The following is a 12,429-nucleotide window of genomic DNA, read 5'->3' on the forward strand; positions in this document are numbered from 1 at the left end:
TGTTTTTATCAAGTGACTTATAAATAATGTTGTTCGCTACAAATGACCAGTAATGGAACGTCACATGTCCGTCTATGCATCAATAGGGTGTCCAAGTACCTGACTTTACTACATTCTTAGGCCCTGTTCACATGGAGGATTTTGCAGGCGTCCCATTGATTTCATTGGAAGGTCAGAGGCAGAAAAAGAGGTCTCTGCCTCCCATTGAAATCAATGGGAGGCGGTTTCGGACGTTTTTTGGTATGGATTCCAATGCGGTTTCCACTTCAAAATAATCTCCAAGAAACTCTGTGTGAACTGGCCCTAATTTAGTGTTCTAGAACGACCGTAGAAAACAAGTGGATGTGTCGTGACGATCTCTGAATTGTTTTCCGTATAACAATTTTGTAACTTATCTTTTTGTATCTCTTTGTTTGTATCTTTATTACTGTAGTTTATATTGTAAATTCTCACTGGTTTAGATTGCAGGTAGATTAAGTTTATAAATTACTTTTTGTAATTTGCAGATCACCAAATGTATTCTCTTGTTTGTAAACTAAATGCATTAAAACTTGTACAAAAGGCTTGTGTGACGGAGTCATGTTCATTTATCAAAGAGCAGAAGTATTCTCACCCCATACGGCTGTGTCCCACGGGGCAGATTTGTTTAACGGGGCTTTTTCTGCATCCTGCACATGGATTGTAAACCCCACTCAGAATAACGGGACAGTCACAAAAAATTTCTACAACTAATCTGCTGTGTGTGAATATACCTTTTACATGTAAAATACTGTAAAACCACTACAGTGTGACAGAGGAGACCCTGTGCATATTAGCTGGAGGGCGGTCACATGCCTACATGATATATTGTGGGATTATATGATGGGGAACTGCTGCATTGCTGTGACCAAGAAATCCTAACCATGTCATGCAGGATTGATGGATTATGTATTGACATTCTATTCCACACTTTCACGCCCTCTTTGCTCTTTTACCCTCTTTGTGCTTTCTTGCTCCTTTGCACAGTTTTGCACACTTACGCTCACCTCTCTCATGTGTAAATATATATATATATATCAGGTGTCCATTGTCTTTATGTATATTATTTATTTTTTAATATGAGGGTCACGTCTTAAATTTGACTGTTTATATTACAAACTTGGGGAACATCTAAGAGTATATGAAGATGACGTACACGATAACCTGCTCATTGCAGCACATAGCAACATTAGATCTTGTCATAGTCAAACCAATTATACACTGCAAACGGGAATGCTGTAATGTACTACACAATGGGACAACCTACACGCCAGCCATCAATCACGAGGGAACGAATCCAGTATATTCTGTGATCACTCCTATTAGCCAAATGCCACTTTTTTTTTTTTGGTGCCATTTTGGCTGAGTGGACCTGTCCTTATAATGTGCTGCCCTTAAAGAAGAGACTGTCACCAGTTTATCAATTCCCTATCTCCTAACTAATCTAATAGGCGCTATGACGCTGATTACAGTGTAATTTGTTTAAAAAAAATAAATAAAAAAAACATTTTAAAAGTTATGAGCATTTTTCTAAATATTCTAATGTGGCTCTAATAGTAAAAAGGGAGGTAACTCTCTTTTCACTCGGGGCGGGTTAAAGTTTTCTGTATAATGCTGTCCAGTCGTCATACAGCCTCTCCCTTTTTGTAACGCAGTGTGATCACATAGTATACAGCTTTCATTCCCGACTGTAGTCAACTGGTGAGATCTCCGGTTGTGTCACAGCTAGAACTGCGTGTGAAAGATTAGAATCTCATCTTTCATATGACACCAGCACCACTGTTCTAGGTGGTCCACAGCTGGAGATATGGCTGTTTTAAGTGATCCCATTATCTCACACTGTGTGAAGCAGCTTCATGCTGATAGGTCAGCGTCAGAGGCTGTGAGGAGGCTCCACCTCAGGAGAATCGCTGCGGTTACCTCCCACTTGTCTAGTATAGGCTCATTTACATATTTAGAAAGAAAGCTCATAACGTTTAAAATAATAAACTTTTTAGGACACAATTTTCAGTAGCATTATCCGTGTGACAGCGCCTTTTAGATTAACCAGGAGATTGATTGGGCATTACTAAACTTGTGAAAGAGCCTCTTTAACGTAGGGCAGCATATTCAGATAAACTGCCTCAAGGCCAAAGTTCCGTGACTAAACGTGAGTAAGGGCCTGTTCACCTCAGCATTGACTTTCTGTTGAGGGGTTCTGTGTGAGGTTTCTGTTGGCTTAACCCCTCAACGGAAAGGCAAACGGAAGCCTTCGCATCACCATTGATCTTCATGGTGACGGAAACGTTTCTAAAGGTTTCGTTTGTTGCCGTTGTGATAGGGTTCCATTGTTTTGACGGAATCCATAGCGCAATGTCAATGCTGATTTGGACACAGAATTATCTAAGAAATATAGCATGATTGCAGTCATGTTCCTGTGTGATATCCTCTTGTTTTCCAAATTGTTTTTGTCTGCATCGGATTGCCATGACATCACTTCCGGTCTCAGTGACAACAGAATCTAGTATCGGCAGTCCTGCTGGAAAATGAAATCCGCGTCGCCATAAAGCTTGTCAGCAGAGGGAAGCATGAAGTGCTGTGTTATATCAAGTCCAGAGTCAGCGCAGCGTCTAGCAGGACGTTTTCCAGCACTTCATGCTTCTCGCTGCTGACAAGCTTTATGGAGATGCGGATTTCATTTTCCAGCAGGACTTGGCACCTGCCCACACTGCCAAAAGTACCAATACCTGGTTTAATAACCACAGTATCACTGCGCTTGATTGGCCAGAAAACTCTCCTGACCTAAACCCCATAGAGAATCTATGGGGTATTGTCAAGAGGAAGATGAGACACCAGACCCAACAATGCAGACTAGCTGAAGGCCGCTATCAAAGCAACCTGGGCTTCAATAACACCTCAGCAGTGCCACAGGCTGATCATCTCCATGCCACGCCGCATTGATAACACCTCAGCAGCGCCACAGGCTGATCGCCTCCATGCCACGCCGCATTGATAACACCTCAGCAGTGCCACAGACTGATCGCCTCCATGCCACATTGATGCAGTAATTCATGCAAAAGGAGCCCCGACCAAGTATTGAGGGCATATACTGTAAGTACTTTTCAGTAGCCCAACATTTTGGTATTAAGAAATCTTTTTGGAAATTGGGCTTATACTAATTTTCTGAGACCCTAAATTTTGGGTTTTCATTAACTGTTCGCCATAATCAACAACATTAAAAGAAAAAAAAAATGCTGGAAATAGATCACTCTGTGTGTAATGAATCTATATAATATAAGTTTCACTTATTGAATTACTGAAATAGAATATCATCAAAAAGTTAATTTAATTCAGTGAGAAGGACTAGTATGTGAATCCAACCTTAGTGAAACTGCACAGGAAGTAAATGTAGAGCAGATGGTAGCAGTGGGCCCTGGAATTTGCCTCGACCTTTCCAGGTGCTGATTCGGCCATGGTAATATATACTGCCTGTGCCTATAATGTTCTCAGGCATATCTTAGGGCATAACTATGGTATGCCCTAAAAGAGACTAATACTAGAGAGCTCTCAGGGCCTTTGTTAGGCTGCCGGCAGATAATATTCACCTCCCTTTCCCCTTGCGTTTACACTGATGGGTCAATGACAAAAGGCCATCAGTGCTGGAGGGTGGCTGTTAATCACTGCTGCTCTGCCCCACACTATCACTAACTGGTACATGGAAATGCAGAAAGGGGTAAAGCAGACATCACCATATAGCCCATGCCTAAATGCTGCTTGTGCTACTATATTAAGCTATGGTTTTTATAGACCGTCTTCAGTCTGATGTTTTTGGTGGCATGGCATACATTGTGATTGCCCCCCTTCTGATGGTTGCACACAGGCCACAAGTTGACAGATGTATGAGACTTCATGTATATTATTGCCCTTTTAGTATGTTTTTGGAAAGTAAACCCCCTTCATACACATGCAAAATAAACTTCCACTAGGTATGAAAAAAATCAGTAAGTGGCAACTTGCCTCTGTAATAAATTGCCATTTGCTGGCGAGGCCCTTCATTAGCTGAGATGGAATGTGCATTACTACGCCTAATCTGCAGAATGATGACCCGCAATAAATTATTTCCATTTAGGCCTTGCCAAAAACAGAGGGGGGAAAAAAAAGGCCCACCCTCCAGTGCACAGCGGCAATGGGAAACCTGTAATGATGATTTCACTTCTGGTAAATGTTTTGAAAATGTATCCTGAAAAAATAACTATGAAATTCCATTAATGGATCAAGCAATGCACCAGACTGCTAGTTCTCCTGTATTTTATAGAAGCCTGTTATAAACAGTCTGGAAATTCTTCTCCCTATGCTGAGCCTATGGGATAATGATGAAGTTCCTCCCATTGACATGCTTGTAAATAACAGTCTGTATTCTGCTCATCCACTCACAGGGCAGTGGCCTGGATTGGATTTTCTTTATCTTGCTCTAATTTTAAAATGACTCCTGCAGGGTTGATGACCCATGGTTTTTAGGAGGACTCCTGTGCAGATGTAGCGACTTCATTGCTGTATCACAAGGGGCTAAAAATTAAACCAGTCATGATAAAATTCATGTAATCTTTTCACATGATTTTTGTTTTTATGACCAGAGAATTAGTCGTAGACATCAGGGAATTCATGGCTTTCTCAACCTTATTTAGGCAGATCCGGTTCTCTAGAGTTTTGCTGGATTCACACTCCCGTATTCTGGTTGGGAGACTACTGGACCGAATTTAGATTACTTATAGGTTTCTATAGTATGAAATCCCTATAAAACCTATTGTCTATAGGCTAACATTAAATGGTTTCCTTCACTTAATAGAGGCTTCTAAAAAGTTGTGTTGCGTTTTTTTTTTATTTCTTACAACCCCCACTTTAGGTGGTAGCTGTAAGCCGCTGGATCAAGAATTAGTCACCTGCCACTCAATCTATATTCAAGATCAGTGTTTCCCAACCAATGGTTCTTGAGCCACATGTGACTGAAGCGCTTCCAAGTTCTTGGTAGATACAGATACTGTTCTACATAAGTGAAACCTGGTATATCAGAATAACAGACTTAGCTGCCAGTTCTACAGTTCTGACCTTGGCGCTGATGCCAAGCGAGGACCCATATCAAAGTCAGATCACTCAGGACCATATAACATGGGCACTATGGCCAATACGGTCATTCTGGACTTTGCACTACCACAATATCACTTCCATATTGTTTGGTTGGTTATTAACAATTTACAACCCGTAACTAATGGGAACAGATTTAACATTTGATTTGATCATACACTTTAATGATGTTTTTATTTATACTGCATGTGGCTTGGAATAATCTTTTTCTAGATAATGAACTTCTACTATAAGTAGCTGACTTTTGGTAGGTTCATGGGTAAACCATGGTGCTTGTTTTTATTTAAAGGGTATTCATACTTTTGTATCTATACTAATAGGATGTTTTTAAAACAAGACTATTATTTTGAGTCTACAGCTCATTTGCAAGCAAATCGGTGTCTCCATGGTTACAGACCACAAATAAAAGCTGTGTAGTCTGATTCTGTAGTCATGTCTCCCGCTTCTTCCTCTTGCTAACCTACAGACAGTAGAAGACTGTGTAGATGGAAGGGAGAAATACAAGGCTACATGATTTAACTACACACCAGGTTTGCTGCTAGTTTGAAACCATGGTGACGCATAGGACCTGTACACACAAAACCGTAGGATAGACTATTTGCAAATTTGCATCATTTCCTATTTGAGATGCATTGGAGCAATAGCTAATTGGTTGCAAAAGTGCACATAGCCTTTATACAGCCCTCTATACATAAAACAATTGCTCCTCCCAAGTGTTTAGAATTAAGCTTTTACTTGGGTCTCATTTTCACAAGTGTTTTAATTCAATCATTTTACATTTGTCTTTGTGTCTGAAGCAATGTACAGTAAAATGTATTTAATCCGGCATCTATGGGACCTGATAGGTCCTGGATTATTGTATGGTCATAGTATAAAGTATTAAAAACTCACTTGTAAGGGAGAGTAGATATCCTACGGGAAGAATGCCAGAAATGAAATGCTAAAACAAAATCTATTATTTAGTTTTTTAATAATATCTTATTTTTTTATGGATGATGCCGGATATAATGAATTTTGTCGTACATTTAAATAGCCAAAAATCCACACCAGCTATGTAAATAATCCAACAATGTCAAATTGTAATAAAGGGGCTAAAGATAAACATCACTTCTAACATGGAGTGTCCTTGGGTTGTACTCCTGTTTCCCACTGATAACCATTGTGAATTACTAGAATGCCGTACTGTACTAACACCATCATGGTGACCATTCCCAGATGACATAGTGTGGGAGTAACGTCCTGTTTTTATGTGATCTGACTGACATATCTAATACAATTAGAGGGGGAAAACGAAAATTTATTGATAGAAGAGACTTAGAGACTCTGTCACTAGATTATAAGTGCCCTATCTCCTACATAATGTGATAGCGAGATCACGCCGTGCTGTGTGAGTAAGTCCCACAGAAACTTTACAGAAGTGTCGGGAGTGTGAATAGACCGCGTCCTCGTTGGAGGTGATGTCTATTCACTTTCAAGACACTTCGGTAAAGTTAATCTGGGAGTATGTGACTGCACAGCGTGATTTATTAAAATGAGTGGAGAGAAGTGTATGACGCTGATTGGTCACTGATTGGTCACTGATTGGTCAGCCTCATACACTTCTCTGTACAACGCCCAGTTGGTAAAAAAGTAAAAACACGCCCAGTTGTCTATTAAGAAACTAATTAGCATAAATCTAAAATTGTTCATAATTTGCTCAAAATTGATCGTTTTTCAAAATAAAAACCACTGCTGTTATCTACATTACAGCGCTGATCAGATTATGTAGGAGATAGGGCACTTATAATGTGGTGACAGAGCCTCTTTAAAGAGAACCTTTTACCTCCCCATACATGTGCAGCGGAGTGCAGCATGTAATGGGGAGGGCTGCACAAACCCTGGGCTGCTTACATTATCTATCTATCTATCTTGCAGTTCCACTTATGACCAGTGGGCTGCAGTATCCAGCGAAGTCTAATTTAGCTGGATCACCCCCCCCCCCCCTCTGAACTTGCGGCCGATACAGTATGGATTTTTGTGTATATCTAGAATATTCTGCAAACGGTAAAATACTTGCAGTACTTTATATATATATATATATATATATATATATATATATATGATTATAACTTTATAAAAGGAGGACTCTTCTTAAAGCGGTATACCATTTTAGACAAAATGTATTAAAATATAAAGTAGAAGATATTTCTGCTCCACTGTTATCAAGGACAGACTTTGGGTTTGTGTTTTGCTTTGTCATATATGACAATGGATGTGAAAAAAGAAAAAAAGTGTGCGGATGGACAGGCCACATAAAGATCACAATTTTTTTTTTTATTGTATGAATTTCACCACTGATCTCATCCCTCGTAAAATAATGGATAAAATCGGCGACAGGCCATGCTTCAAATTTTAAGGGACATATGAGATAAGAAAAATAGTTTATTCCCCCCCCCCCCCCAGAAACAGTGCCACTCTTTGTTATGGGCAGTGCATCTCTGACCATTTCAAATGAACGTAGCTGAGCTGTAATAACTGGAAAAGCCCATGGTCAACGGTGGCACTATCGTTTCCACCAAGAGTGCCTGACATAGTCCCCCCCCGAGTTCTTACCTCGTAGTATGGACCAGGCTTCCTCTCTGCATCTGATGTCGTGGAGGATCTGGTGCAACTGCACCGTTGTGCCTAAGGTTAAAGTGGCCCTGGGACTGCTGTAAGATCTACTAGTCAAAAACAGACTGTGGGAAAACATATTTAGAGCTCAGCTAATAGGTCACATGTCTGACAGTGGGGTGGAGAATTCCCGGTTGTTTATAGAACCAAGAAATGGAGACACGTGAAAGTCATACATTGGGTAAAATCACTGTGTGAAAGAAGCCGAACTGTGCTGAAGATAAAACGCAATGAAAATCAAAACTTAAGGAGAAGCAAACAGTATTAAAGGATTTGTCAAGGGTTGTCAAAGATTAGAAAGATGGGTCTGCTTTTTCTCAGAAACAGTTAAACTTTTGTCCATGGGTTGTGTCTGGTATTATTGCTCATCCTCATTCAAGTTAATGGCGCAGAGCTGCAATACCAGAAACATCCCATGAATAAAAGTGGCACTGTTTTAATTTTAAATAAAACAACAACCAGACACCTTTTACTAATTCTAGTCAAGTACTTTAACCTCTTTCTGCAAAAGAATGTAAATAAACAGCCTAGCTGGAGGGTGGCGGTATAGAGCAGGATCAGGGACTGAGCCCGATTCAGATGCCAGGAGTGTCATCTGTATATTACAGCCGACATATCGCTCTAACAGAGATTGCGGCATCTAAGCTAACAGAGGGGGACTACACCATCGCGGGGTATGATGGGTTGTTATGGCAGATAGCTGGCATAATGAAGGCCCCCAGGTCTGCCATCTTGGTCCTACTAGAGGCACGGCTTAATAGAGGACCATTGAAAGTACAATACTGAAATACATAAGTATGGCAGTGTTTTGTACCAGCAATCAAACGATCGCATGTCCAAGTCCTTTAGTGGGACTTCAAAACTTTATTAAATGGATTTAAAAAAAAATGTTTAACAATGTACAGAAAACCTATTTAAAGTAGAAAAACCTTTCCCCATTTTTTTACATAAAATAATGTAAACAATAAAAAATATAAAACTAATTGGTATTGCCAGAACACGAAACAATTGTCTTTTTAACAAATTGTTTTTATTTTGTAAAAGTAGCAGAACTGACACCAATATTACGTTTATGTTCCTTATTTGTAAACAGGTCCCAAACACACCAAAACTTGCACAAAACACTTAAAGAGGCTCTGTCACCAGATTCTCAAACCCCTATCTCCTATTGCATGTGATCGGCGCTGCAATGTAGAGAACAGTAAAGTTTTTGTTTTTTTTAAAACTTTCATTTTTGGCCAAGTTATGAGCTATTTTATATATATGCAAATGAGCTTTGAAATGGACAACTGGGCGTTTTTTTTCCGTTATGTCCAACTGGGAGTGTATTGTGTTTTTAACTTGGCGTGTTTACGTGTATGACGCTGACCAATCAGTGACCAGTCAGCGTCATACACTCCTCTCCATTCATTTACACAGCAGCGATGTGCAGCCACATACACAGAGATTAACGTTAATCAAGTGTCCTGATAATGAATACACATGAAATCCAGCCTGGACGTCATGTGTATTCAGAATCCTGACACTTCTGACTCTTTTCTTTGAGATTTCCAGCAAGGGAAACGAAATCTCGTTTACCTCCGTAATCTCGCGATATTTCGTTTCCCTTGCTAGAAATCTCAAAGATTAGAGTCAGAAGTGTCAGGATTCTGAATACACATGACGTCCAGGCTGGATTTCATGTGTATTCATTATCAGGACACTTGATTAACGTTAATCTCTGTGTATGTGGCTGCACATCGCTGCTGTGTAAATAAATGTAGAGGAGTGTATGACGCTGACTGGTCACTGATTGGTCAGCGTCATACACGTAAACACGCCAAGTTAAAAACACAATACACTCCCAGTTGGACATAACGAAAAAAACACGCCCAGTTGTCCATTTCAAAGCTCATTTGCATATATATATAAAATAGCTCATAACTTGGCCAAAAATGAACATTTAAAAAAAACAAAAAAACGTTACTGTAATCTACATTGCAGCGCCGATCACATGCAATAGGAGATAGGGGTTTGAGAATCTGGTGACAGAGCCTCTTTAAAAGAAAAGTAGTAGAACATAAAAAAACAAGATAAATTTGGTATCGCCGTAATCGGATTGACCCCCAGAATAAAGTTAACATGTCGTTTTTTCAGCATGGTGAGCGCCGTAAACACTAAACCCGAAAAACAATGGATGAATTGCTGTTTTTTTTTTTAATTCCACTCCACAAAATAATTTTTTTAAAGTTTCTCAGTACATCATATGGTACATTTAGGGTATGTTCACACACAAAATAAAAAATGGCTGTAAAATACAGAGCTGTTTTCAAGGAAAAACAGCCTCTGATTTTCAGCCGTTTTTTTATGCGTTTTTGGGAACTGTTTTTCTATTGACACAATCAAAAACGGCTCCAAAAATGGCTCAAGAAGTGACATGCAATTCTTTTTATGGGCCGTTTTTTACGTGCCATTTTTTCAAGCCGTGTAAAAAAACGCCCCGTCAGAACGAGACGCCGTTTTCCCATTGAAATCAATAGGCAGATGTTTGGAGGCAATCAGCTTCCATTTTTTCAGCCGGTTTTCGGGGCATTTACAGCCCGTGTGAACATACCCTAAATGTTGCAATTAACTGCTATAAATCATCCTGCAAAAAAAAACCCTCATATTGCTATGTCGAAGGAAAAATTAAAAGGTTATGGCTCTTGGAAGACCTGGATGAAAAAACAAAAACACGAAAACTGACCTAGTCCTGAAAGGGGTAACTACGTAAAAATAGTCCATTGAATCCCTGACAACTTCACCTTGATCATCCGGCTAGAGAATCTTCTGGCCTTTCCAGAACTTCAGTCTCACATCTAGACATGGTGAAAGATTGGACGTTTCCTCCTTCTATAGTATTAAAGGGGTATTCCCAGAATGAATAATTATCACCCGACCCACTGTATGCTCGACCACCGCTCAATTCAAACTCCTCCTCACTGTAGAATACTATCAGGAGGAACGGGAGATTCAGGACCCCCATCCTGTGGATAGTCGATAACCATGCAGGAGTGTGTTTTCTTTGAACTGTGCATTGTGCCGTTCCTCTGCTATCAGTGTCAGAACATGTAGACAATGTCAATGGCCCAGTTTGTATTCATCCATTTCCAAGATGAATAACAGAGGAGCAACACAAGGCAGAGTTCTAAGAAAAGATGCTCCAGAATTGTAATTTTATAGGAAATACAAGTATTTTCTAAAGCAGACATATCAGGAAAGTTAACAGGTTCTTTATTAATGAAGTCCTCTTTCTTTTTCCCATTAACTACAAGAAATATAAAAAAACAAAGTTTAAAATCACTATTTAAGCAAAAAAAAAATATATATATGTCTTCTTAAATACTGTATAGCAGGGCTACCGAGGAGGCTGTGACTGTCATCAACATTGTGGATTTGCCTGTTACTATCTTAAAGGAGTTGGCTGCCACACCGGACTTAGGTTTGTACGATCTGTGCAGTTGGGCACCGTTGAACGGTCACCCGAGGCTTGGTGTATCTAGACTGGGTCTATCTCCTGACACCACATGGCAAGATTTGGACATGGATTAAATGTGCATCAAAGGTTTGACATCAAAGAAGGCAGAAAAAGGAAAAAGTCAATCTCTCAAGTCTTAAGGGGGTTTGAAAGCCGGGAAGATATTTGACTGTTTAACCACCGAGAGCCGATCGACAATACAGCTTGCCGTCGGCACTGGTCCGCTCCATTCAATGATCTAGAGTAGGGATGAACTATCATTACTACAATCGTTCGTTCCCACACATTTGCATCTTTTCGGCAACACATTCCCTGTTTACACAGGCAGATGTTTTGCCTGCTGACAAGTGACTATTTTTGTGGTCGCATAAAATATCCAATCAGTCGACAAATGAGTGTTTGCTCGCTCATCGGCTGTTTGCTGCTCTGTTTACACAGGGCAATGATCGGGAACGAGAGTTCATACGAGCGCTCGTTCACCTGATCATTGACTCGTGTAAACAGGGCCTTTACTTTGTCAAGTAGATCCAATAAAAGGACTTTGTTGTGATCCGCCCCTGATGGTGATCTGCCCCAGATGGTGCCGGTTAAATCATTTATTCTCAAACCAAAGGTCAATGGATGGGGGGGGGGGGGGTGTTCGGGTTCTTTCAAACCAACAGAATACAAATCGCCCATTTTTTTTAGCGTAGTATAAGAGTAGGATTTCATAAAATCCCATTTGCTGCAGTATAACGTCTGCCTGCTTTAGGAAGTTTTCCACAGTATTACACCAAAACGAAAATGCCACATGTGGATACAGTCTTCGCCAGCTGGGATGGTGTATTCTGTGATGTGTATTACCTGGTCATTTTAGATGTATTGGTTTGCTAGAGACGGATATAGGTTAGCAGTCACATTCAGTTTGGCTACTGGGTACACTTGGTATTTTCCATCGGGGTTTCAGAATTGATTGGTGGTTGCAGGCTGGCAGTCGCATTCAGACGGACTCCTGGGCATTCTGCTCCTGGGCATGCTGGAACTCATGCCTATAAAAATATTTACAGCCGTTGTCTGTTTAGGAGTGTGAGTAACAGGATTGAGTAGTTATACAGTTAATTATTTGGTGCAGATCTCTTTGTAAAGGTTTTATTTTCTTTAAG

General features: G+C 40.1%; 1 long non-coding RNA gene across 3 annotated transcripts in view; it reads right to left on the reverse strand.

The window, feature by feature from the left end:
* The window catches only part of LOC142662847 (uncharacterized), a 35,927-nt gene that overhangs the window by 6,377 nt on the left and 17,121 nt on the right, over positions 1-12,429 (reverse strand). For 2 of the 3 annotated variants that reach the window (XR_012851012.1, XR_012851011.1), the window contains exon 2: positions 12,131-12,315. The exons of the other annotated variant lie outside the window; for it this stretch is intronic. This is a non-coding gene — a long non-coding RNA (uncharacterized LOC142662847). The remainder of the gene's footprint in view (positions 1-12,130; positions 12,316-12,429) is intronic. 3 annotated transcript variants of the gene reach the window in all.

This window comes from Rhinoderma darwinii, chromosome 11 (genome assembly GCF_050947455.1).
Source record: "Rhinoderma darwinii isolate aRhiDar2 chromosome 11, aRhiDar2.hap1, whole genome shotgun sequence".
In the NCBI taxonomy this organism is placed as follows: Eukaryota; Metazoa; Chordata; class Amphibia; order Anura; family Rhinodermatidae; genus Rhinoderma; species Rhinoderma darwinii.